At 29.7% G+C, this 25,230-nt stretch overlaps 1 protein-coding gene and 1 long non-coding RNA gene across 2 annotated transcripts in view; one reads left to right on the forward strand and one right to left on the reverse strand.

The window, feature by feature from the left end:
* LOC118200749 (uncharacterized) overlaps nt 1-372 on the reverse strand; it is a 178,424-nt gene extending 178,052 nt beyond the window's left edge. Inside the window, exon 1 of the mRNA XM_035372715.2 lies at nt 245-372. The gene's annotated coding sequence lies outside the window, so the exon portion shown is untranslated. The remainder of the gene's footprint in view (nt 1-244) is intronic.
* A 42-nt stretch (nt 373-414) lies between these two features.
* The window catches only part of LOC118191272 (uncharacterized), a 136,257-nt gene continuing 111,441 nt past the window's right edge, over nt 415-25,230 (forward strand). Inside the window, exons 1-2 of the long non-coding RNA XR_015038544.1 lie at nt 415-546; nt 6,603-6,711. This is a non-coding gene — a long non-coding RNA (uncharacterized LOC118191272). The remainder of the gene's footprint in view (nt 547-6,602; nt 6,712-25,230) is intronic.

Below are 25,230 nucleotides of genomic sequence, written 5' to 3' on the forward strand. Positions count from 1 at the left end.
AAAGTACTATTTTATTTGTTGAAATGTAATGTACTATATGAGCACTTATAATTACTGCTGTGTTAACTTTCGTGAACTCATTCAAAATAATTTTCTTATATAAATGAGCTACGTAGCAGATAATACAACTTAATGCATTTTTTCAGCAGATAAATTTTTGCTGAAGATTATTAGACACTGATGTGCTGCTAAAGGCAAATCTGTTATAAAGAACACAAATCTGTTATAAAGAAAGCATACATACCCATCATGTATGCTCGAGGCAGGAAATGAATAAGCAAATGCATTTAAAAGTGCTAGGTTAGTTTCGGTTATAGAGAAAGGCATCTAAAAAACTGTAACAGATAGCCTCACGTCGACACTCCAATTGTAGCACAGCCCCTAAATCTTCCCGCTGCTACCCCTCCCAGCAGGCGATTATGTGTCTACCCCCCGACACACCCCTCCTCTCTCCTGGCTTTCTAACTGGCTCCTAGCTTTTGCTTTCGTTCCGGCCTTTGGCTCCTCGCAAGATGGCGGTTGCTGTGGAAAAGCTGATTTTCAACGGTAAGCAAAACATCAGTTTTAATTTGTCTGTAGCTTCGTGAAGTCAGAGCACCCACTGCTTAAGAAACTGCAAGAGTAGTTTATTTATTGACCTTAAAAACGATGATTTGAAAGCCATTTAAACTTCCACCATAACATCGGAAAGTAACGTTTATCGAGTTAGGCTTAGGCAATGTTGTAATCTTGAAAATCTTAGTTCATGATCTCGCACTCGTTTCTCAAAATCTCTTATAGTCCTTAAAAATCATGCTACTTTAAGAAAAATCTTGACATGTTTGATGCATTATTTCCGATAGTCAGGCAGTTAGTAATCAAGTTTAATTTGTTTGCAATTTGTAACATAACTTACATAATCTATTCTTGCAATGTAGCGCATATTTCAAGTAATTTCAGTTATGCTTTTATAATTTTGTTAATTTCATTTAGGTTATTCACATTCCTTAATGCACTTATGTTTCTTCTTTGGGTAATCGTAAACATTTTGTCATGCACTCTTAAAAATTTATTTATTCACTACATAATTGATATTTGTAGTTAAGTTTCTCGTAAATTTAATTTTATTGCTTGACCATTATCTGTGTTTAAAATTTGTTTATAAATCATTGTAAAAAAACTAAAACAGATTCGACACTTTAAACAGAAGTACTGGTATGTTTGATGCTTTGTTTACAGTTTTCTTCCATGGTTTGTTTACATAGATTAATTTTTCTTACTCATGGGATTTCTTTCTCGAAACTGGGATAATTCTATTTTTTATGTATATTCAACTAAAGAAAATGATCTATTATACACATATTATAGATATTTTTTACATTTATTATTATTCAAAACATTCCTGACGTAACATAAATAAATACAGTTTTATGAATGATAAAGGTCTTCATATCGTATACTGCTTATCTTAATAAGATTTATTTTCATACTGAATAATACAAAATTAAGTATTTTACGTAAGCGTTTTTTCTTTTTCGATAACTTTCGTAAATTTCAAAGCATGTGCCTATATTCCTGGTAAATCCCATGCTGTTTGTATACGTTACACCTCTTGTGCACACACACACACACACAGATACATACGTACAAACCTTTCGTACTTCTCGGTTACCTCATTTTGATACATTTTACTAAATTTATATTAGTAGATAATATAATCAATATTTCTTTAGTAAATAAGTTATATATATATATATATAAGATTTATTTTCGTACTGAATAATACAAAATTAAGTATTTTACGTAAGCGTTTTTTCTTTTTCGATAACTTTCATAAATTTCAAAGCATGTGCCTATATTCCTGGTAAATCCCATGCTGTTTGTATACGTTACACCTCTTGTGCACACACACACACACAGATACATACGTACAAAACTTTCGTACTTCTCGGTTACCTCATTTTGATACATTTTACTAAATTTATATTAGTAGATAATATAATCAATATTTCTTTAGTAAATAAGTTATATGTATATTAATATATATATATATATATATATATATATATACGTGTGTGTATGTATATGAATATGTGTATCTATATTAAACTTTTAAGTGGAAATAATGTAATTTAAGCTAATAAGCTGATAAATTAATAAATTACTACTCACTATGACATGTTTTAGAAAAAATTATATTGAATTTCTATGCCTGTTTGCAGGTATGTCATACATACATACATACAAACCTATTTTTTCTGCCTATCTGTTAAAAATCTAATGCAGGCAGGCATGAAATGAAACATATATGTAAACCAAGCTATGACTGATTTTTTTCCCTTGGCAAATTAAATTAAATACTTAACATCCCAAGAAAAATATGTATATCTTTACGAAGCTAGAAATTAAATAAAACCATAATATTTCTCTTTATTGTTCTTATATTAAATGCAGTTGACGTCCGTTAGTAAATGCGTGCTTATTCTTAACCTGTTGGTAAATATATATTTAAGAGGTAATTAAATTCTGCATGGACACAACTATATATGTATAAATTTTGTTTTCGGTTTAAATTAAATGCTGATTCATGAAACTTATAATATGTATATATATATATATATAAAATTAGACAATAAAATTAGAACGCAGAATATATATTATATATATATATATATATATATATATATATATATATATATATAATTAAGAAATTTTATCAAGTTGTTTATTTTATGATTATTTATCTCCCCAAATTAATGTCTACATTTTTAGCAAGTTCTATGTATAAGAAGTCACCTCAGTTCGATACTCCTAACAGGTTTTGAAAAGAGATTCATGTGCATAATGAACCATATTTTATAAATTAATTCATTTTTATTATTGTTGCAATTATAATCAATGATTTATCATATGGGAATTATATGTCCTTTCTCGTTTGTATTTTTTTAATGTAAACTTTTTTTAAAACATTTTTAATTTTTTTTAAACTAAACTTTTGGAATAAAAAACACTTACACTTCTTGATAAAAATTTGGTTGCCATTTTATATTTAATATGTTATCTTAAACGTTTTAAAATTCGTTCACCTTTTTGTTTTTTAAAATGCAATTTTATTTTGATTATACGCATTTTATGTTCATTGTTTTATAATATATAACCTTCAAATAATTTATTCAATAAACCATGTATCAAGAATGATTAGAAAACCAGTTTATATTTAAGTCATTGGATTAAACCTTAGTATAAAAGTATGTTAAGAATGTATGTTATGTGCTTTTGTGCTCTTAGTTTGAGCATTTCTGTTTCTCCCTCTAGCGACAGAATTATGCTTGTATATTTATGTTACACGTACACAAAGAGAAGTCTAAGAAATCCAATTTCTTATTTTCAGAATTTTGCTAATTTTAAAATGGTACTATTTCACACACTCGTGCATCAAAACTCGTACATACGAAACCTGCATCAAATAATTCTTTCCTTAGACATTGGAAAGAAGACTGTTTAGGTTTTAAGTGAATTAAAGCTTCAGCATTAATAAACCCAATAACATATTTGAAAGCATTTTCATCTCATATGAGGTGACTCCTCAGTCATCATATTTAATTGTCATTAATACTTGCTGAAACAAAAACAGTTTCCACCACTAAATATAAAGATATTCAGACTAAATATATCTAAAAATAGTAAATAGAACAAAATCTGCAAAATAACAGATGATGCCAAATGAAAAACTAGAAGTTGCTTTTCTTTTCTCTTCAACTGCTTTCCTATTACTGCTGCAAAATGAATTTTCAATTATATATATATATATATATATATATTTCATTTTTGCTTACAAACTTCCTACATTTTATTTTTTGTCTTTTTTTATTTTTTAACTTATAAGTTAATTACAAAATTATATATATACATATGGATACATATGTGTGTGTTCAACAGAATGTAACAGAATGTAACGTTATGTTCACTGCGTATGAGATTTAAGAAAAATTTTTAACTTCTTTATTTCTTTCTCTATCGATATATATAGATATATAATTTATTTACTAAAGTAATATTGATTATATATATATATATATATATGTGTGTGTGTATGAGTATATACCCACACACATGCACAAAAGAGATGTCTTCGGATTATTTGCCTCTCTCTATATATAAATATTTACTTATTTATTCTTATTCACTAATTTTAAAGTTTTTCTTTACTATATGCATATATATATATATATATAATCCAAAGACAACTTTCATTTCCTGGGTTTGAAACTTTGATTTTGAAATTTATTTTACTTTGCTTTTTTGTTTTCATTATTAATTAATTTGCACTTTGTGTTTTGTTCTGTAAATTTAAAAATTTCGTTATTGTGACACTGACATTTGTTTGGAGGGGAGAGAAGCAGAGCAGTTTGTTATTTTTATACTTTTTGCTTTCAGTGCTTTAATTCCCCAGGATTTTATTTATTTCACATTCATTATTATATCTCATAGCATTATCTATATCTGCACTTTTATCAGTTTATAAATATTTTTCCTGACTTTGAAGTTATGAATTTATCCACAGGAAGAAGAGACTAAAAAATAATTCCTCCAAATATTCTTCTTTGTACATGGAAAATTACTTAGTACCTCTAACTATTTTTATTGTTATGTACATACAGTTTGGTTTTAAGAAAAATCATTCTTTTAAAGCAGCTGTTTTAAGAGACCGTGATTTTTAATTTTTGATTTGCCCATACAGCTGAATTTAATTAAAATTTTTGAAAATTAAAAGTTCTGTTGCAATATTAAACATGGAAAAAATTTAAAGCCTACCAATAATCATTATGCTATGCACTGTATTATAACTAAACAAAAGTTTTATTTTGCAAGAAGAAAGAAGTTGCATTAGCATTTCTAGAAATTTTACATTATTTTGCTTTCCCTTTCTACAATCTTAGATGTTAATAAATGTTTATTAACATTTCAATTAAACTCAGTTTCCCAGAATCAAAAACGAAAAGGTCTGCTAAATCCAGATATCCGAAATCAAAATAAAAAGATCTATTACATTTAGTTTTCTGGGTTCCAAATATCGAAATTCATATCATTAGTTTATTCATAAATCAGTTTGCTCAAACTGATTGTTCATTTTGTTAGATTAAAAAGAATTAAATTTGGTGTTAATTTGTCTGCGTGCTTTTAACTATTTCATTGCTTTAAATAATGTATAAAAGATATTCTAACACTACTAGTTTTATTATTTTACTCTTATAAGCAATAGTATTTCAGTTTAGTTTTAGAAAAAAATTACAAACTTCATTTTATCAAATACGAATAAATATCTTTTTTAATTACTAAATTAAAAATAAAAACATTACTAAAACTTTATATTTAACACTGCTAAATAAGCACAAAAAAAAAAAAAAAAAAAAAAAAAAAACTTCACGATTTTAATTTGGTTGAAGTAAAGAAGTTGGTAGAGTATTTAGGGAAGAAAAAGTAATTTCATGGCTTAATTTAGTCAGAAAGTAAATGTGTTTTGCTTTATGTTCCTCAGCGCGGAAAAATAATAATTTAATTTTTAACAGTATGACGCAGAATGCGACAAAAAGAAAAAAGGAAAGCTACCATTCTTGCTTTAGAATAAATGCGTATTTTTCCTACGGAAAAAGATATAATCTAAGTATTTTGATTTTTCAAATATTTTGAGGGGCAATGACTCCAGCTAGTCTAGACATTTGGAGTGCTACTGCGGTTTAAAGATTTTTCACTGTTTAAATTTTAATTTCTTTTTGTAACATACTCTTGACTTGCACAAAACATATAGCTACTTATATATCTTTCTATGCATATAATATTATACAAATACAAGCACAAAAGTTTAAATAGCTGTAAACGTTTTACTTCAGGTTATGTGTATACGTCTCTCTATATATCTATTTATGTATATATATATACGAATACGGATTCGTATTTCGAATTTCAGCAGTGCTATTGCACAATACATTTAAGATGTTTCAACATGCTTATCAAATGGAATCAAAAATGTATTAAATAAATTCATAGATAACGTAGAACATCAAATTTTCCAATATTTTGCAATTAAAACAAATAAATAAATTGAAAGATAATTTTTTTTTGAAAAATAATTTTTAAAAAAATCAAATTTGATTTTTAAACCAAGATTTTTTTTCAGTTAAATACTTGAGATAATATTCTTAATCGAATGTGTAATTCGTGTACTATTTATTTTTTTTAACCCGAATAAACCATTTTTGGCCGTACGACATATGGTTTGTATGGGCTTCAAAATTTATTGCTGTGAATTTTTAATATTTAACAACGAAAAAGATATTAATAACATAAATAGTATTTCGAAAGTGTATTGATACATCACAGTCCAACAAAAAAAAAAAAAAAAAAAAAGAAAAAGAAAAAAAACATAATTTGATTTTTAATTTCTCAACAGTGTTGAGTGAGTAGCTAGGTTGTTATGAAATAGTACGTAAATGTAATTCCTTTCTAAAATTACAGTTCTGAAGTTTATGTGCTTTGTTTATATGTTTTTTTTTTTTGAAATTCTATATATATTCCTGGTTTACACAAAGCAAAATCAATTTCTAATTTACCTTCTTTTTTAGCGTTTCAATATTGCTTTTTAGAATCACTGAAAGAAAGTAAAAAGATAGAAAACGGAAGAAGGGAAAATGAAATAATAATAATAAAAAAAAAGAACAAGAATTGATCTAGGTAAGTTGGTTCATAATACTTTTCTTCTGCCCTCATATTATATGCTGTTGAATTATTTTATATACATAAGATATATATATAGAAAATCAAGAGATAATAACTAAATCAATAATGGGGAAAAACTAATAGAAGATGAGTAATAGAAACTAATAGAGACTAATAGAAACTAATAGTGAATAGGAAGATGAATAAATCAATACTGAAAATAAAACAGAAACAGCATCATATATATATATATATTTGCCGCTGATATACTTCCAATTACAAAATGTTTCAAATATTCATGTTTTGACATCTTTAAATTTAAAAAAAAATCGATTTTGTAAAATTTACTTTTTATGCATTCTCCTGGTCTCTGCAGTTACATTTAGGAAAATGCTATACTTTTTATTGAAAATGCTATTGACCGAAATATTTCATTTTGATATTAGGGGCCATATTCAAGGGCTATACACAAACTATAAAGCGAAATATTTGCGTTTGTATGTACTTTGAAATGAAATTTCTATAGAGAAAGTTTCTCATGTTTACAGATTAAATGAAAAGCATTTCTGAGAAGGCTGTTAACAAAAGTATTGATAACTACAACTTACTCTCCCCCCTTCCCGAAAAAAAGATCTTCCTCAGAGAATCTTTTATAATTTGTGTTTTAGAAAGTGCAATACTGGCTGACAGTCAAATCGTAACATTATTTGTTTAAATGAAAATTTAAAAATATTTCAGTTTCAATAAATTTTTGTATGATTATTAGATTATGATTGCTAAGTAATACAACTTCATCAGAATATTAATAATGCATTTTTAGTATTTGAAAACTTATAAATTAGTTGCATAAAACTTCTTTTAGTATCCCATTTGTAACAAAATTATTAACGATTGTTTGCACACCATTTAAATACAAACGTATTATCGGATGAATTAAAGCAGCAGGAATAATATTCATGAATTTTCAGGACTTGATTCTGAGGTTTAAATATAGAACCTTCTTCTTCAGTTACAGGAGTGCAAATTACGAGACGCTAGTGATAAGATGAGTTATGAGGCAATAAGAACAAAAGGAAAGTCAAGCTACTGGCATCTTCTGTTCATGAGGTTTATAAGAAGTGAAAACATCTACGAAATAACTTCCTTAGAAAGCGGAGGGTAATTGGAATTGGTATCGTTAACTAGAACTGACAGAGTTCTTACGAATGTGAAACGCCTCTAGAAAATCTAATTTACCAAAGAAAAATGTTTTTTGAATAATTTTGGAAGGCCCAAAAAATGGAAAATGAAATTTTCTGACCAACAGTATTGGACAACAGAAAATGTGTGTGTTTTTCCCCTTTAGCATATGCCTCATATTCCTTAGAGCAAAATTTTAAGGCTCTCTTAGTTTTGACCAATGTAAATTAAACCACACTGACAAGAAATCCTGTATATACCCCAAGAGTTCATATCCGGAATGGGGTCCTTATGTTTGGAATTGCGAATTTTATTGACAGAGGAGAAAATGACCCAAAAGTTCAATTTCTGTAAAATACGTGTAATTTTATAGATAATCGGTGGAAAGAAAGAAATGACAACAAAATTCCTATAATCTTGTTGTTTTCTTATAAGCTTGTTGCCTTAACTCCTCCAATAATCGTTACTCAGCGTGTTATTTTAACACAAACGTATATCACTTAATGTCATTTAAGGGGGAAAAATCGAAATCGAATTAATCTAATTTTTTTAATAATCGAGACTTTAAGGCAGTAGGAAATTAACATCAAGCATTCCTAATTTTGAAATCAAATATCTGGATAAATTTTTGCAATACGAGAATCAAGTTTTTTTGCTTTATATTTCAGAGTGAGTATAAAACTTTCCTATGAAGTGTATTAAAATACAAGATGCTGAAATATTTTAAAACATTTCAACTTTGAGGGTGAAAAGATTCTCTTAATAAGAAATCGAACTTGTAATATGGTCTCCGATCAGCAAAAATTTAAAATAATAAAATATGCAGCGTATTTTAATAAATTAAATACGAAAGATTCCATAGCTTCTACTTGCATAATTAACGGAGATATTCCAGAATGAATTTAATGATATGTATCACGTTTTAGTGTATATTTTTTAACAAAATACATCATTTAGGGAGCAGCCTACTAAACAGAAGTGGTCTATTTTGCAGATTAATAGTTCCACTTTGGGTAAGATTGACTCTTTATTAAATTTGTAACTAATCCGTTAAAAATTAATTAAGCATATCTGTACGCGAATTTTGTATATTAAAGCATGAAATTTTATGTCTTTAACTTATTAATGCTTAATGAATATCGTACTGATTGGAATATGACGAATACGTCCACTAAAAACTTAGTTGTTTGTTTAACGAAACTTTCCACTCCATCTCTTGTTTTTAGAAAATTGTTGATCTTATTTCCAGGACTTTATTATTAGTAAAATTACATGTCTAGAATTAAGATTTAAGGAAATAAAACTTGTAGCTCCCTTCTTCGAAGGCATCATATATAATTACCAAGTGAAAATGAGAACACTTTAAAAGTGGCAAACTTAAACCAATAGTTGCGTTAAAATCTGCATATAACTCGGAGGTAAATGGCTAAATTAAAAAAAAAAAAAAAAAAAAAAAAAAAAAAAAAAAACTAAGCGTAAGTACTAAAATGAGACGTTTGAAAATCGAAGAAGTATTAAACTTTGTTAAAAGCACTAAAAAGGAGTTTAAAATGGGAAAATGGAAGAGGGATGAAAGAGAGGGAAAAAGAAAAATTTTATTATATATAAAGGAGGAATAAACAACTAAAAATAAAACACGGAATGTAACACAAAATAAATATAAGAGATTCAGGATCACACAAAACATTTTTTTCAACATTTAAAATAGAAAATAGATTGCAATAAAAGATATGAAAACACAGGATTGTGTATTTTGTTACAGACGCAGAAATTTGACGTATAATCACAGTATTTACGATATGGTTTCTAATGTAAATCTACTAAGTTAAAGAATATGGATTCAAAATCAACAGTTTTAAATGGTAAATAACAATAATAAAATAAGTAACAATTTGATATCTCTCAAGCTTCTTAAAATACTTACGTTGAGCTTACAGGTGTTGTTATGTGTTACATGTAGCTTGTTATCTGTATAAAAATAATTATGAAAAATAAAATTAAAGTGAACACTAGGAGTATCTAATCCGGTATCTAATAGGAACACTAGGAGTATCTAAAAAGTACCTATTTCGACTGTAGGTGCAGGATGCTAAGTTAGCTAAAATAAACCAGAATAAAAAACAAAAAATAACATTTGCGTCAGTATGTAAAGGAACTTACAGAAACAAATGCATAATTAAAATCATTCTTATCATATAATATATGAATTAGGAGAAAATTCAATAAAAGAAAACAAATATCTTTAAAGGGCATCCTGGCTAACGTTAAGTAGGATTAAAATAATACGTCTGAAATTTGAAATTTAAGAATTAGCAAAGGCTGGCTTCAAATACAGTACTTCTTCTTTGAGAGAAATATAGGTAATTACTTTTCAAAGTCTATTAAACAGGATGTTAAGAAGAGTAATTTTACTCCACTTTAATGTTTGTAAATAAATAATAATAATAGTCGAACAAACACAAGTAGATATGGTATGAAATAATATGAACTATGAAATGAATATGAAATAAAGCGTCGAGGCCAATTTAAAAAAAAAGTAAAAAACAAAACTTTATATTTTATGTTCAATAAACAGCATTTGATATACATTCGCAAGTGCAAAGTTTTAGACATTACTCATTGTATTTTTTATAAACTAGAGAATACTCTATTTTCTTCTTTATTGTAATTTTTGCTGACGTAAAGTGTTGGTAAGGTGGAATTAAAGTTCCAATAGGAAAAATTCGTACATTTTTAATTTTCGAGAATTATGAATGAAAAAGAATATGGAAATATCAATAAAACTGTTCAGGCTTCCAATTATGAAATAATGATTAAATTATTAGAGAAATAACAGTAAGTCACGTTCCCGTAGGTATGTGTTACATGGGGCACGTATGATGTTAGCTTATGCAGAACATATATACTCGAATTGCAGTTTCAGTTAAAAAACTTATAAGCACTATACATCTATTTCTAAATAACTGCCTTTATAAATTATGTTTATTTATTTTGATTCTTTTTGTGCTGCTCCCTTATGTTCTTTGCCTTTCAATTAAAGTAACAGAAAATCTAGAAGATCTATTCAATTAACAAATCATAATACCTTCCAGATATATTCAGTTAGATTCAACTACATAGACTGCGTACCATACCAAGTCTCCCTTTGAATATTAAAAATTTATTAGCTACATGTTGCATGGCATCTTCCTGTTTTACTTCGGATTTAAATCATTTTTTTTATTTTAATGTCACTGAGGTCTAATAATGATTCTAACATAACAACAAATTATTCGATAACGCTATTCATTTTATTTTTATTGCGAGTTTTAGGCATTTACTTAGCAGATAACTGACGGTTTTCAAATACTCACATTCATTAATTTTTATATGAATTTTAATTTCTACTTTAGCTGTTTGACTCAAAAATTTGATGATATATGTCTTAGCATTTTGTGAATAACGAATAATATCCCAAACTGTTGAAAAAGCACCTATCATATCGTTTTTCAAAAATAAGTTCTAAAGCAGTCTAAATTTTCTAACACTATTCCACAACTATAAGTTTCCTTGGTTACCTAAAACAAAATCAGACACAACAAAAACCCAAAATTCTTCTCATCTTTCAAAATTGGGAGGAACTGTAAATCAATAACTGATGCTCTCAAGCTCAATAAGTCAAGCTGCCGAGCATTAGTTCTTCAACCTAGCGGGTTTGAATCCCAGCGAGGCTATTTGCTTGGGTGTATTTCCATATTTGTAGCATGAATATGAATCTGTTTCCTTTAGAAAATTCTCAACGAAAACATGCCTCTATTAGCTAGATAGCCTTTGAGTGTTTTTCCATAGTTGATTAAGCAAGCAAACAGGAACCAGAATCAGTGCCTTTTAGTGTATTAAGACCATTTTTGATGTTATCCAGTTGAAAATAATTACTTTATTTTCAGTCATATAATTTTCAGCTGCCTAATATTGATATAGGCTTATTTTGAAATTTTAAATTATGATTCGCATTACCAATCAAAATAGAAAAAAATATTACACAGTATGTGATGCGAGACGTTATTCGTATTTTACAGAATGAAAAACTTATTGATGAAAATAATTTATTAGTCATGATCTTTAATTTCATTCACGTTGATTATCCCTGTTTTATCTTTATAAAATATCTATATATTCAGGCACAGACTTATTTCTTAAGTTAACAGCTAAAAAGGGATAAATAAAATAAAATTAAAATATTGTGAATGACTTAAATTCACACTGTAATTTATCTCAATTTGTCTAAGCATTAGGGAACAACCCAAACTTAATTTTGTGTCAAGCTCGAATAGCTAAGTAAATTAACATTTTAAAACTACCAAGCAAAACTAACGTAATTTTTTAATTAAAATTTATACTTTTTCCTCTCCTTACAAGCAAATAAACTTCTTCGTATAAAATTTGAGATTGATTTATGAAGTTTAGAAATTTATTATAGCATGAGACACAAATTTCAAAATTCACTTTAAAAATATGCTAAGGGAAAAAAGTAATAAAATACTTTTAGGTTATTTAACGCTATTCTCTTAGTTAGATTTGGATAATAGAAAGAAGTAAAGTAAATCAAGTAAGATAAAAATATACAGCAATACAGTAATCGGACAAAGCATAAGGGACAAGCTGCATTAAATGAACCCGATTTTCGAAGACTCAGCAATATCGAACGAAACCAAGTTGAAAATTCACTCAACTGAATCAGGATTCCAATTGACAACCAATCAGATGTACAATGCAGAACTCACTTCACTGTACGGGGTTCAGAAGTTAACTCAAAAGAATACAGTTAATCAGTACACGCCGCTGCGCTCAATAACTTTGCGTCGGCCACTGATCACCGTGAGTGTACTTTCGACGGTATCGTCGCAAATGCGGTCAAGAAAGGGAGAATGACGATAATGGCGAAGGGAAAAGTAAACTGGTGAGTTAGAGGTATATTATAAAAGAAATCTGTTTTTAGTTCTCGTTCGGTATATCAGTATAACAGGAAAAGAAAGTAGAACTCAGCTCTCATATGTTCTTTATTGTAAGTCAGTTGTTATCAAAGTGTGTACCAGAATGGAGACAAATTATATAGGACATGAAAAGCTTTGAAGAGCTGTTTTTTTTTTTTTTTTAAAAAAAAAACTAAAGAGTTTAATAATAACAGTATGCACTTTTTTGGAATATTAGTAACATATATCTACTTATAATTGCGAATTAAATTATCACTCTGAGATGATTTTATTGATGATAGCAGCTTAGGGGGTTTGCGCAGTGCATTTGTTATATTCGCATCTAATTTCAAAGTCTTTTTTTTTTTTTTTTTTTTTTTTAGACCAAAGGAGGGGTAGCCCAGAAGAGCTATTAATCTCAAAACGGCATTTTGTGGCGTTTCACCATAAACAGCAAATCACTATTAAGTTTTGGTCTCTAAATATAATCGCCCTGTATATTATTATAGTGCATACTGTTATTTAAAGAACTCAAATAATGAAGAATCTGCATGAATATATGCATGTTTCTCGCATTGTAAAAAAATGGTACCTAGATCCATCAAATTTTGAATAACGTAATGCTCCACCCGAACATGGGCAACAGGAAGCCCGAATTTTGAATTTGAAATTTGTTTTGTTATCTATTTCATATTTTATAAAACTTTAACGAATTTTTTGTTAGCAAACTCAACGATTTCAAAGCGAGCAATGGCAACACTGTAAGGAAAATACTAAGTATGGAACACAAAATTATTTCCTAAAAATTAAGAAAATCAGAAATTTGTTTATTTTAAAAGCTCATAAAAACGCATATAGAGTGCGATATTCTGGTCGTCATGAGTTTGATGTGTATATTGGTGATTTACATGCCATTGAAATTGCTGCGGTTTCTTTCTGCTTATTGATGAACGTTTCTATTGAACTTCAATAAAATTAATCTTTCGGAAGTTTTGAGCTGAAAGGTTTAATGCTTTTAAATTTAAGAGTAGAAAGACTCAGATGATAAAAAAAAAAAAAAAAAAAAGGCCCCGAGATTCGAGTTTTTGAATCTAGAATCTTCTTCAAGATTCGACGATGTAGGAGATTCATATATCCCATTCCTTATTTATAATATTTAAAATTTAAACTTCTTTAATCCGATGGCCCCCTAGCACTTTCGGCTTTAGTGCGAATTATTGCCTGTTAACATAATTTAGAGAAGCATCTAAATATGCGTAGCTAAAACTATTTATCCACAGCTCGTAGGGTTACGAGAATTAAACAGAATTACATTCACAAAGCAAAAGGGAGAATTTTGACATAGAAGAATCTGAACTCAAAAGTTTCTAATAAATGGAGACACTGGACTGCATTTATTCTAGCCACTATAATAAAATACAAATTATAACTATACCATTATAATAAAATAAAAAGAGGTCTATGACAACGCGGAGGAAGGATGGGATAAGAATTGTCGCAAGCTGAATTCTGTTGCGTCTAGAACATTATTTAATTGCTTAGCCATAAGCTGCAGTTAGCATATGTGTTATGAGTTTCACATATGCAGTTAGCCTATGTGAAACTTATCATATAATTAAATTTGCATATTTTAGAATGAGCTCAAAATTGTGCAACAGAACAAAAGGAAATTGAATAGAAAGAAAAATAAGAAAACTGTTAGTAACTTAAAATAATCGTCGTAACTTTTGTTCTAAAATCAAATTTGCCCTTTGTCAACTAACATTTTGTTGCAAAGCTGCAAAGCGAAATAAATAATATTCCCTTCGTACTCATGTACACATACAGCCTTGTATCTAAAAGCTGCAAACCAAAATGGTCAATACTACAAAAGAGAGAACTCCGAAACAAAATGAAAATAGTTCCGAAATTAAATAAAACATGGAATGACAGAAATTTTTGAAAATTCCGCTCCACTTTCCTACCCCGCCTTTTGCCCCCCTTTCGTTCCCAGAACGGAAACTATCTGTTCAGGAATCTAGGCATCGTTAACTGGCGGCCAGTCGATGAAATAGGAGGCTGGCACGGGGATAGAAGTAGGGTGGGCGAGCTTTGTCAGAAGCGGGAGGTATTGATTTTCGACGATAAATACATATTGTAACCGGGAACAATCAATCAACTTTTCGAATTTCCTTCCATGTGTGCGTTATTAGAAATAGCGAAATGCAATATCAGCTCGAACTTGCAAGTTCAAAAGCTCCAGCTCCAGTCAGGTATTATTTCCTTCGCTTCTAACGATCAGTCAGAGCTTCGGCAGGATTCCAATATGCATACGGTTTCAAGCCGCTTTCTATTCTATCTATAACACTAATGTAACACCCAAAGAAAGAGGAATGTAGAACGGAAAAGAATGCAAATATCGAATTATGTATTGGTATTTGCTCTTCCCCATACAGATTGGACTAAGTTTCAGTTAGGGAAGAATATCGAATGGGCTGCTCTGCATCTGCATATTTTCGGGTCGATATATCTTTTCGGTTACTTTTTTTCGTTATGTATTTTATTTCATCCCCGCCGACGATTTATCTAAAGATGCGATTCCGTCACTTATTTTGCTTTCTGATGACTTCATGTCTTTTATCTTTTTGAGCGGAGTGTTTGTTATATTGCGCGAATGAATAAGTATCAAAAGAATACACCGAGAAAAAATTTTGCAAACGCAAGAGGATTCGAAACGAGTTGAAATTTTTAGTAGTTTTTTAGTTCTACAACTAAGCTGATTAAAAGCATTCGAAAATTATGTTGGGATCGTAAGCGGGACTACCGTTGAAGACTTCTTAAGTGGGTTAAAAAGTGCTGTAGATATGCCTTTTTATGTTCTTCTAAATTAACTTTTTTTAGAGATATAAGTATTATGACAAAAACACATCTACAACTTCCTAAACCTTACGAATTCCCTATGTAAAAGGCAAAATTAACAATCTGTCTGGAGGGGTTAGGGGAGCCGACTGCGATACCAAAGAGCCTTGGTTCGAATCTCGAATAAGGCATGGTTTTAACTATCCGTCCCTTCATAGGAGGCAAAGGTGGCCCACCTATGAGGTGCCTCCATAGACCTTTGTAACAGCCAAGTCGAAGTCGGCTGAAGGCCCGCTATTGGGGGGGGGGAATCTGTCTGCTACTTTTTCTTTATGCGCCTACCACGTTTTTTAGCACCAGTGAAAGAGAAGCCAAACACTTAGCAAGAGAAAATCATAGCGCCATTTGGGCACCATACCATTTGTGTGTGTGTGCATATGTGTTTAATTTACCACATTTAACTGTGCATTTACAATTGAAAAGGCCGCCAAGACGTGTGGCAGGTACGTTACGGAAAAGTAGCATCTGTTTAAATAGCTTTATTAAATAATAAAATAAATGTGAAACACTGCTTATAAAATAATAGATTTAAATATCTAAAGACAATATAGAATTTTACGTTTCATTAAATTCACTCAAATTTATATTCATTCTACCTTTTTTTTATAGTATAACAGTTGAAAGAATACCGAATATAGAATATCTTAAATCTTTTAGTATAATTCTAATATAAAAACTACAAAACTGAAAGGAGTGTTAAATCAATGACTACAGCAAAATATTTTACAGTTAAGGGTTTGCAGGTTAAAAAAACTTTAAAGAGGCGTAATATAATCGGAAAAAAGAGCAGTAGAAAAGACTTGGTTAAATATATGCAATTGATAATTACCTCATGTATATACGAAGTTTGTCTTTTAACGTTGAGTTAGTATGCAGATTAAATTGATGATGAAGCGACATGTCAGTTCAAAAATATTCTTTTATTACTAAATCACTTGAAAAAATGCATTAAAATACATAAACTAACTATTAGAAGCATCATGGAAACAAAGCATTTCTCTCCACATGGACGCAGGAAGTGATTAATGACAAACTCATTAAATAATTGATTTACATTCCTAGCAAAACTTTCATAAACTATTTTCGTTAATTCCTCTCAGGTTAAGACCTTAATAATTATTGGTGCATCCGGTAACAACTGAGCTTTTATTGGTCAAAATTCGCATATGCTATATTTAATATTACGGTGCATATATGCAAGCTATAGATTTAAATGTGTTAAATAATTTTTATCAGATGAACATCGTGAACGAAATAAATCGGAAAACTAATAATAATGTTACGAAACAAAAATTAGAAATCGGTAATGTAATATATAAAATAAAAACACCTAGCACGCTGTGCATAGTTTGGATTTTATTTCTTATTTCAAAGAGTGAATCTTCGAAAATTACTATGAAAAATAATTTTGTTTAATCCCTTTTCGAAGGCCTTTTGTATTAATATCTTAAGAGCTTTTAGGACTGATTTGGATTTCGGCAAAGCCTGAAGGGAGGGTGCCTTCGTGGAGGCCTTCGTAAGGGAAACTGATTTGTATTCACGTTAAACATAGGGAAACCAGCTTTATGGGATTTGAACCGATTCGAAATACCTGTATTCAGCGATTTTACTGCTGGGCCGCTGATGAGCAGAATTATAAGAACCCTTCTTTGGGAATTCTATAAAACTAAATAAAGCAATATAATTTATAAAAAAAAAGTATAAGTAACAGGTAATTGACATAGAAGAAAAAATACTTTTGAAATTAAATGTAATTAACGTAAAATTTTTCTACCCTTTATTCAGACCAATTTTTTCATTCGACTTGCATTGATATTTCGTGCAGTTTTACTGTAGTTTACTGATATTTTATGCAGTTTTACTATAGTAAATTGACATTTACGCAGTTTTACTGTAGTGCATTGACATTTTATGCAGTTTTACTCATTCACATTCAAAACTCGAAGCCTTCAATCTGCATATTTCTGTTCATGTAAAAAAATGCCGAAAAATAATTAAGATTTTATACATATATATATATATATATATATATATATGTATATATAAAGAGGTGCTTTATAATATTTAAATTTGAAGTCGTAAGCCCCGACTATCATACTTATTCAGCAATTTCACTTTCTACTATTTCCCTCTTTCAATTAGTTGTTAAATATCATTAATTTACAACACTACATCTTGAGTTTTCTTCATAAACGACGGCGTTGATCACAAATTTAAATTAAAAGGTAAAGGTTTCATGTCATTTGCATTAAACTTTATATACAGACGCCTGTAAATTACACAGTTAACATGTAATTTTAATATTAGCAAGCATATTTTTAAATATCAACTGAAGTTAACCGAATAAAGAATGTATAATATTTCGCCATATTGTATTAAAACGGAACCTAAAAGATCTGAGCAAACTGATCTAAATGTTCGTCCAATATCGATGTTATATCTCACGAAATCTCTGTATGTAGGCTACCTGTTGCAGCATAGCCAAATATTTAGATTGATTCATGAATACAAAAAATAGCTAGACTACAGAAAACTGAATTTTGTGAGAGAGTATTAGTGTATTAGTAAAAGTGTTTATTTATATTATTAGCTGAATTAAAGCATACTACTGAACTATATTCCCAAATTTATCAGAAACTTATAAAAATGTGATGATATGGCAAATATTCTTGTTTTTTGTATTTAAGGCACTTCCTAATATCAGTTTTCTATTTCAAGCTTAGTACAGCAAAGCGCTTGTAATTCCGCAAGAGGCGCATAAGCGCATTTCTTTAAATCTAAAGGAAATTAAAATTACATCTTGAGAATTTCAAATTAGGATTTCAAAGAAATAGACATGACTTCGAAGACTTAAAACAAATCTAACTGAATAATTTTAAAATTTTCTATCTGAGGGAGCTTTTATTGCATTATATATTATTGGGTATTCATGATGCATTATGTGGGACTGGGGGACAGTTTCATACCTTTTTTTACTATTTATGGTGTCATCTACAATTTTCCTTTGCCAAAGATTAGACAAGAAAAAGTTTGCAATACGCTCTGAAATATTTAAACTAAAAAAGCAGCAATTCAAGGAGGCTGCTGATTAAAGATGATACTTTAAAAATATGTGGAAATAAAAATGGGGATTCAAAGAATATGCTTTAATATCCTTCTCTCTGACTAAAAAACTGAGCAGGTCTTGAAAATCTCATGCAATAAGGAAACAAAATCCTTACTTAAAAATGTTTTTCAATGATCATCAAATAAAGCTGGCTTTCATTTGAAAAATGAAAAAAAAAAAAAAAAAAAAAATACGGGTGGGATATATTTGAAAGCGTTAAATCATAGTGAGAAATTTTTAGCGTAGCCGTATTTAAGCATTTTGCATCCGAATCCAAAATGCTTAAATAAATTCAAACGAAAAAGAAATTTAGAAAAATAGTTGAAGGGAGGAGGGTAGCTTCTCTGTAAGAGACGCTATGTAAAGACATATAAATAAACAAAAACCGAGAAAGCAGGAAAAACTGCGCATAAATGCGCTTAATGGAAAAATGGCAGAAATGAAAGAATAATTTTAACGTACCGAAAGTCTAAAGGGTGGAGGTGGCAGGGGAGAAGGGAGGAGTAGCGAGGAAAAGAAACTATACGAAGAAGCTCAAAATGCATCAATTATACTTCTAACAGTTGCAGGTGACTGGCTAGGGAGGGATCCAGTCGTTCCATTAGACAACGGGAGAACTATGCACAGGGGATGACGCATCCCCCTACTCTTCTCCATACTCTTTTGCTCTCTGTGGATGACAGAATCATCCGAATCCACGGGCAATAGTGAAATAAGATAAAACCAAATTGCGGGCTGGTTTGTAATTTTTTTCTTCTTTGCTTCAATGGTATTTTTCCGGACACTGAGCTCGTTCATTAAAAAAAAAAAAAAAAAAAAAAAAAAAAAGTATAAGCGTTTTGCTTTATTTCGCTGGGCCATTTTTTGAAGATATTTTGAAACAAACGGGGTTGAAATTGAAACGTCTTTAGAACAAAGATTACACTTAATTTAAATCTATAATATTTTCATCGGTGTTGGATTCTGTCCTTAGGCCATCGAAAGGAAGTACACAACCATGAAATGCTTAAGAATGAAAGATTTCAAAAACATTAACACTTGCAACCAAAACTCTAGAGTCTTACCTTAGGTGCAAAAGAACTCCTATTATTCGAAAACCTTGATAAATTGAACTTAGAAAATGGAATTAATGTTAACATTCTTGCATAAGTCGAATAAGAATGATCGTATTTTATTCCCTGCCATTTTATCAGTTTCGACTTAGTTAAAGTTTGATTACATACAGACTAAGTATCAGCACTCAGATATAGAAAGTTACTTTTTCTCTGTTCTCGCTTCTTCGCTAAAATTTGTGTTTGAAAATATGGTCATCTAGCATTCACATGGTCATGGGCGAATACAGGAAAACATCGCTTAACACGAAATCGATATGCGCGATAGCTAGGGAGTATCTTGAATTTTCATAAAGGGCATGCTACATTACATTTTAGAGGCATTAGGTTATTTGGAAGCGAGAGAGATGGAAAATGAGCAACACCCTCTTCGGGAATCGAACCACGGACCTCTGGAACACGTGTCCAGCATGCTGACCACTTCACTGCGAAAGCATGCTAAGAAGGCGGTAGAAATACCTTACATACCCCCCTTTAAAGGGCGACTGGGGTTCTTATGGGACTCAATCGCCAAATATTAGGTGTGGAGAATCATCATCCACTACCCTTTTAGTTCGGGCGCCACTGTAGCGACGTTATGTTATTTGGAAGCAAGAGAGATAAAAAATGAGCAACGCCCTCGGCGGAAATCGAGCTACATACCTCTGGAATGCGCGTCCAGCGTGCTGACCACTACACTAGGAAGGCATGCTAAGAAGGTGAGAGAAATACCTTATAACATTATTTTTTAAAATTATAATTATGAATGGAATTTAGCATCTGATGTATTCTAAAATTAGTTATAATTATCTGCCTATTAATGCTGTTAAACACTGTACATCGCATAAACCAATAAAATGCAAACTTAAAATTCATTAGCACGAATTGGATACCCTTTCAATTAATGTTTAGAAACAATTTACATCGGAGTGTCATTGTTCAATTCTGATTGATTTATGTATATAACATTATGCATTCTCAGTTAATCAACAACTTATTCGTCTTAACGATAAAAGTCGATTTTGATAGAGCTGAAACTGATAGTGAAAAAATTAGTGAATCAATCTTTAAGTTTCACTCCTAGTGTTTGTGTAAGTAATAAATTCCCCGGCAAGTTAATTTTCTTTCTCAAGGAAAAAATACAGAGTATTCAACTCAAATAATTTGCAAATTCAAATACTTCTCAGAATTAGTGTTAAGTTTATTTAACAAAATTTCTGGAAAATCAAAAAAAAGGAAATTACTCTTTCAGAAAGCTGATAAATTCAAACTCATTATGACAGTCAAACTTTTCGCATATTTGCTTGGACATAATACAGTTAAGTGATTTCACATTTTTCAATGCGCGTTCACTTTCGGGGAAAAGCTTTTTCTTGTGTATTAGCTGACAGCCTTTTTTGGCTGAAATAAAGATAATTTACTGTTTCCTTTTCATGACATTCATATGAAATTTTGAACTGATTTCAAAATTTATAAGATTTTAATTTATATGATCATTCTGAAATTTATAAGATCATTCTGAACGAAAAGAAATACCCATGCTTAACTGCGCCTACTTTTCTCTGTTATACAACTTTATTAATTTTATATATCTTTATCAATTTCTGGATAAAGCAAAATGATCAAGGCCTCTAAATGGCAGCTCTTATTTTGAGAAAAAGATTATGTAATTTTATGAATCGTTTTAAAACTTTATTCCTCTTCTTACAGAGCTATTATAAAGTTTTATAGATATTTCCAGCCATACAAATGGCCGAGTACTGGTAGTTCGACCTGGTGTGGGCTCGATGCCAAGCGAATAGGCTGGCTGCATGGTTTGTTTGCCCATCTGTATTGTGAATACAAGCTGTCGCTCAGGTTACGAGCTCCCGCGCTATTGAGTCATCCCTCCTCTTACGCAGATCCCTTGGGGATTTGCCGTATTCAAATAACCTCATATAACCTAAACAGATATTTCCATTTATTTATTTAACTGAAGATCTTTACTTGATCGCTGGTATGCTAAAAGCTCTAAACTTGTTCTAATATTGCAGCCAGAGCTTATTTTCTTAAATTAAAAATGATGGAGCTCTCTGGAAAGCCGTTATCAATGGTGAACAAAAATAAGCTAATAAAATATTCGTAGATAAAGCAATAAATAACGATAGATTAAAGTTAATATGATGTAAAAGGTTAAAAGTTTTCACGAATTTTTAAATTAAGTCAAATTAGCAATAAGTAAGCAAACAGCAAACTAAAATATCAAGAAAATTAAATAAATATTAGAAAATTAATAATAAATTTTAAAAGTATAAAAGTTAAGTGAAATATTAAAATAAATGAAAGGAGAGTAAATTAGCAGAAATAAAAAAAAAAAAAAAATTATACCGATGGTATAGGACGGTAAGCATTTTGATCTATATTCTTCGCATTCAGATCAAATTGTACCTTTATTTTGGCTAATAATACATTTGAAGCCATTTTGACCATAGGAGTGTAATCCATAAAAATTCCTCTCCCTAATAGGATCGAATTTTGACATGGAGGGTTCTCGTCCTCAGCTGCTCAAGTTTTTCCATTTAGCTCTTTACAGAGAAATTGAGGCATTCATTCAGTATCTAGTAACCATTGTTAAGCAGAGCTGGTCTTATTTAGAGCTTCGATGCGCTCTGGCTGGAATTATGGTTTCACTTAAAAACTGAAATGTACTGGTGCTGGATTTTGGCTGAATTTAAGCCTCGATTGTAATTAAAATCTTCACGTCTTAAAATTTTAATTACAATCGAGGACAATCTTAAAATTTTAATTACAATCGAGACACTGATAACCCATCGAAATTGCTTAATCCATCCTTAGTTTACGCATTTATTCTTGCAGAACTGACCAGACCAAAAGAAAACCTTTCTTCAACATCATAAGCTGTCATTTAGCCAAGTCATTTCTTACATAGTATCAAAATGTGTATAAATTTATATTTACTATACATCGCGTTTGGAATTTATCATTTTTAAGTAATTTTGTTTTTCAGAGGAAGACAGACAACTAGATATCTGTTGATTAGGTCCCCCAAAAGTACCTCGGTTTCATTTTCAGGCGTGCTTCAAATTTCTAGAAAAGTAACTTCACTTAATTTAAAAATATATTCATTGTCATATGGAACTTCAAAGGAATCCACAAATAAGCCAGTCTTAACTACCCTTCTCTTTCAGCTGCATATTATATAGCCACCTCATGCAACTGAGCGAAATTCACCTTATCTGGCACGTTGCAGATGGAAAGAAAGGAAAAGAAGTTCTTTTTACTAGTAAAAAATACATCTTCAGTTATAGTTCTTAAGTAATGCTGTAACTGGAAAGCATGGACAGCCTGTGGGCAGAAAGAAAGAAGACACGGCAGCGCATAATTGTGTTCTTTTAAATTTCTGATTCTAAATAAAATCAATAATTCACTGAAAAATTGAGTATTTAAAACAATTAATAAGGATTTTGCTGTTCGATTTACTTAAAAAATAGTAACACTTTTTTTCACATTTTTAAATTTATAAGCATGCATCGCCTACTCTACGACGATGCCCCTGCGCGATAATCATTTCGCACCACTGAGTGAAATGATGTTATTTCTCGCTTTGTTAATCACTTAATATAATGATTTTACTCTGCGCAAGTTTTTTTATTAGCCTCCAATTTGCAGGTATGCTAAAAGAAGTTAAAGAAAGAAAGATCGTTGCTCTTTAGAGAAATACTGTGCTTTGAAAAAGCACTTTCGTTGTATAAAAGCATAGTTCTTCTTTGCTTTTCTTTAATATGTTGACAAGCTGTTTACTTTAAATTATAGTTTAGTTTAGAAATCAATATATTGCATTAGTAAAATTTCTCAAAAGTTGTTTCATATTGTAATTAAATGTAAAATCCCCCCTTTTTCACTTCCCCTTCTCCTGTACTTTGAATAAAAACCAGGATCAATTTGCATATGAAATGTTTTGCATTTAATTTTTTTATTAAAAGTAGTAAGTGTTTTACTACTTGGACATTCTGTTCTACTGGATTATATAAAAAAAAATAGAACTTTTAAAACAGTTCTACCTCTCTTTAATATTTAAAAATTCTCTATTTTAATTTGAGGAATTTCGTAACAGAAATCATAGATCTATATTTAAGAAAATAAAACTGTAATCATTTTCTATAAACTCTCTCTATATATACACAAGAGTTTAGAACCTGAAGGCAAGAAGTTACTAAGCATGCCCAACCAAACTGGGAGCAAATACATTTTGGATTATGTAATTTTTATCCCCAATGTTATAAGATACGAAGGCACAATTAATTTTTAATGCAAATTAAGATTAATAAAAGTGTTTTCAATTCATAGGGTATAGGAGCATTGAATAACTTCAAAGATCATCCACCATGAAACAAAATTAATTTCATACTTTTCCCCCTTACAAGTAATTTTATTTTATTTATTTTTTCTTGTTTGTTTGCATATGTGGGGCGGCTCTTCTTTATTAAAACTTTCTAGTATTTTAAAATAATATGTGCACTAAATAAAATGTCTTATAATTTGATCATTTGTAAATATAGATCAATCTAGGTAAACACAGATAAATTTAGAGATAAAAGTCCATCTACTAAAATTTATTTATTACAAATTTAAATTTAAAGCATCATAAAAAATTATATTCAGAGAGAAAGACAAAAATGGAGTAAAAAAAGATGTAACTATGCCTACTAAGTATTAAATTTTTATTTTTAGTACTTCTAAATAATCACTTATTTCTATAAGCTGAAATGTCACCAATTTCTGCATTTAAATATATATATATATAGTTGTTAAGTAATTTGCTTGTAATTAAAAAGTAAGACATAATTGTACTGAAATAATTGTCATGTGAATATCAGATAGGAATAACAACTTTCATTCACATTCATTATATTAAAACTTTTCTTAGTTTACTCCAAATGATAAAAGTAAGCTTAAAAAAAGAAAGGTGTATAAAATTTTTGAGGCATTTTGTTTTCTTTGAGCTTACAAGATAATGAGCTGGGTGACAGAGAAAGTTTAATATTTAAGTTTCCTGGTAATTCTGGGGGCCTATATTCTTTATTCCAAATATTCTGTGGTTAAATTAATTATTTGTCTTATAAAACCAATTTTTTTTTTTTTTTTTACTTATTTTAAATATCTTGACCAGGCTGAAAAGAAAACGTTCATCATCAGTTTGGAGACTATGGTCTTGATGCTACTAAATTTAAATATGTAAATAGTTTTATTATTGATATTCATTTTTCATTTTTGTATTTAAAATGACGTTCAAAGTTAGCCAAGTTAT

Source organism: Stegodyphus dumicola, chromosome X1 (genome assembly GCF_044657685.1).
Source record: "Stegodyphus dumicola isolate Sdum_Otavi_A_Nest chromosome X1, ASM4465768v1".
Lineage (NCBI taxonomy): Eukaryota > Metazoa > Arthropoda > Arachnida > Araneae > Eresidae > Stegodyphus > Stegodyphus dumicola.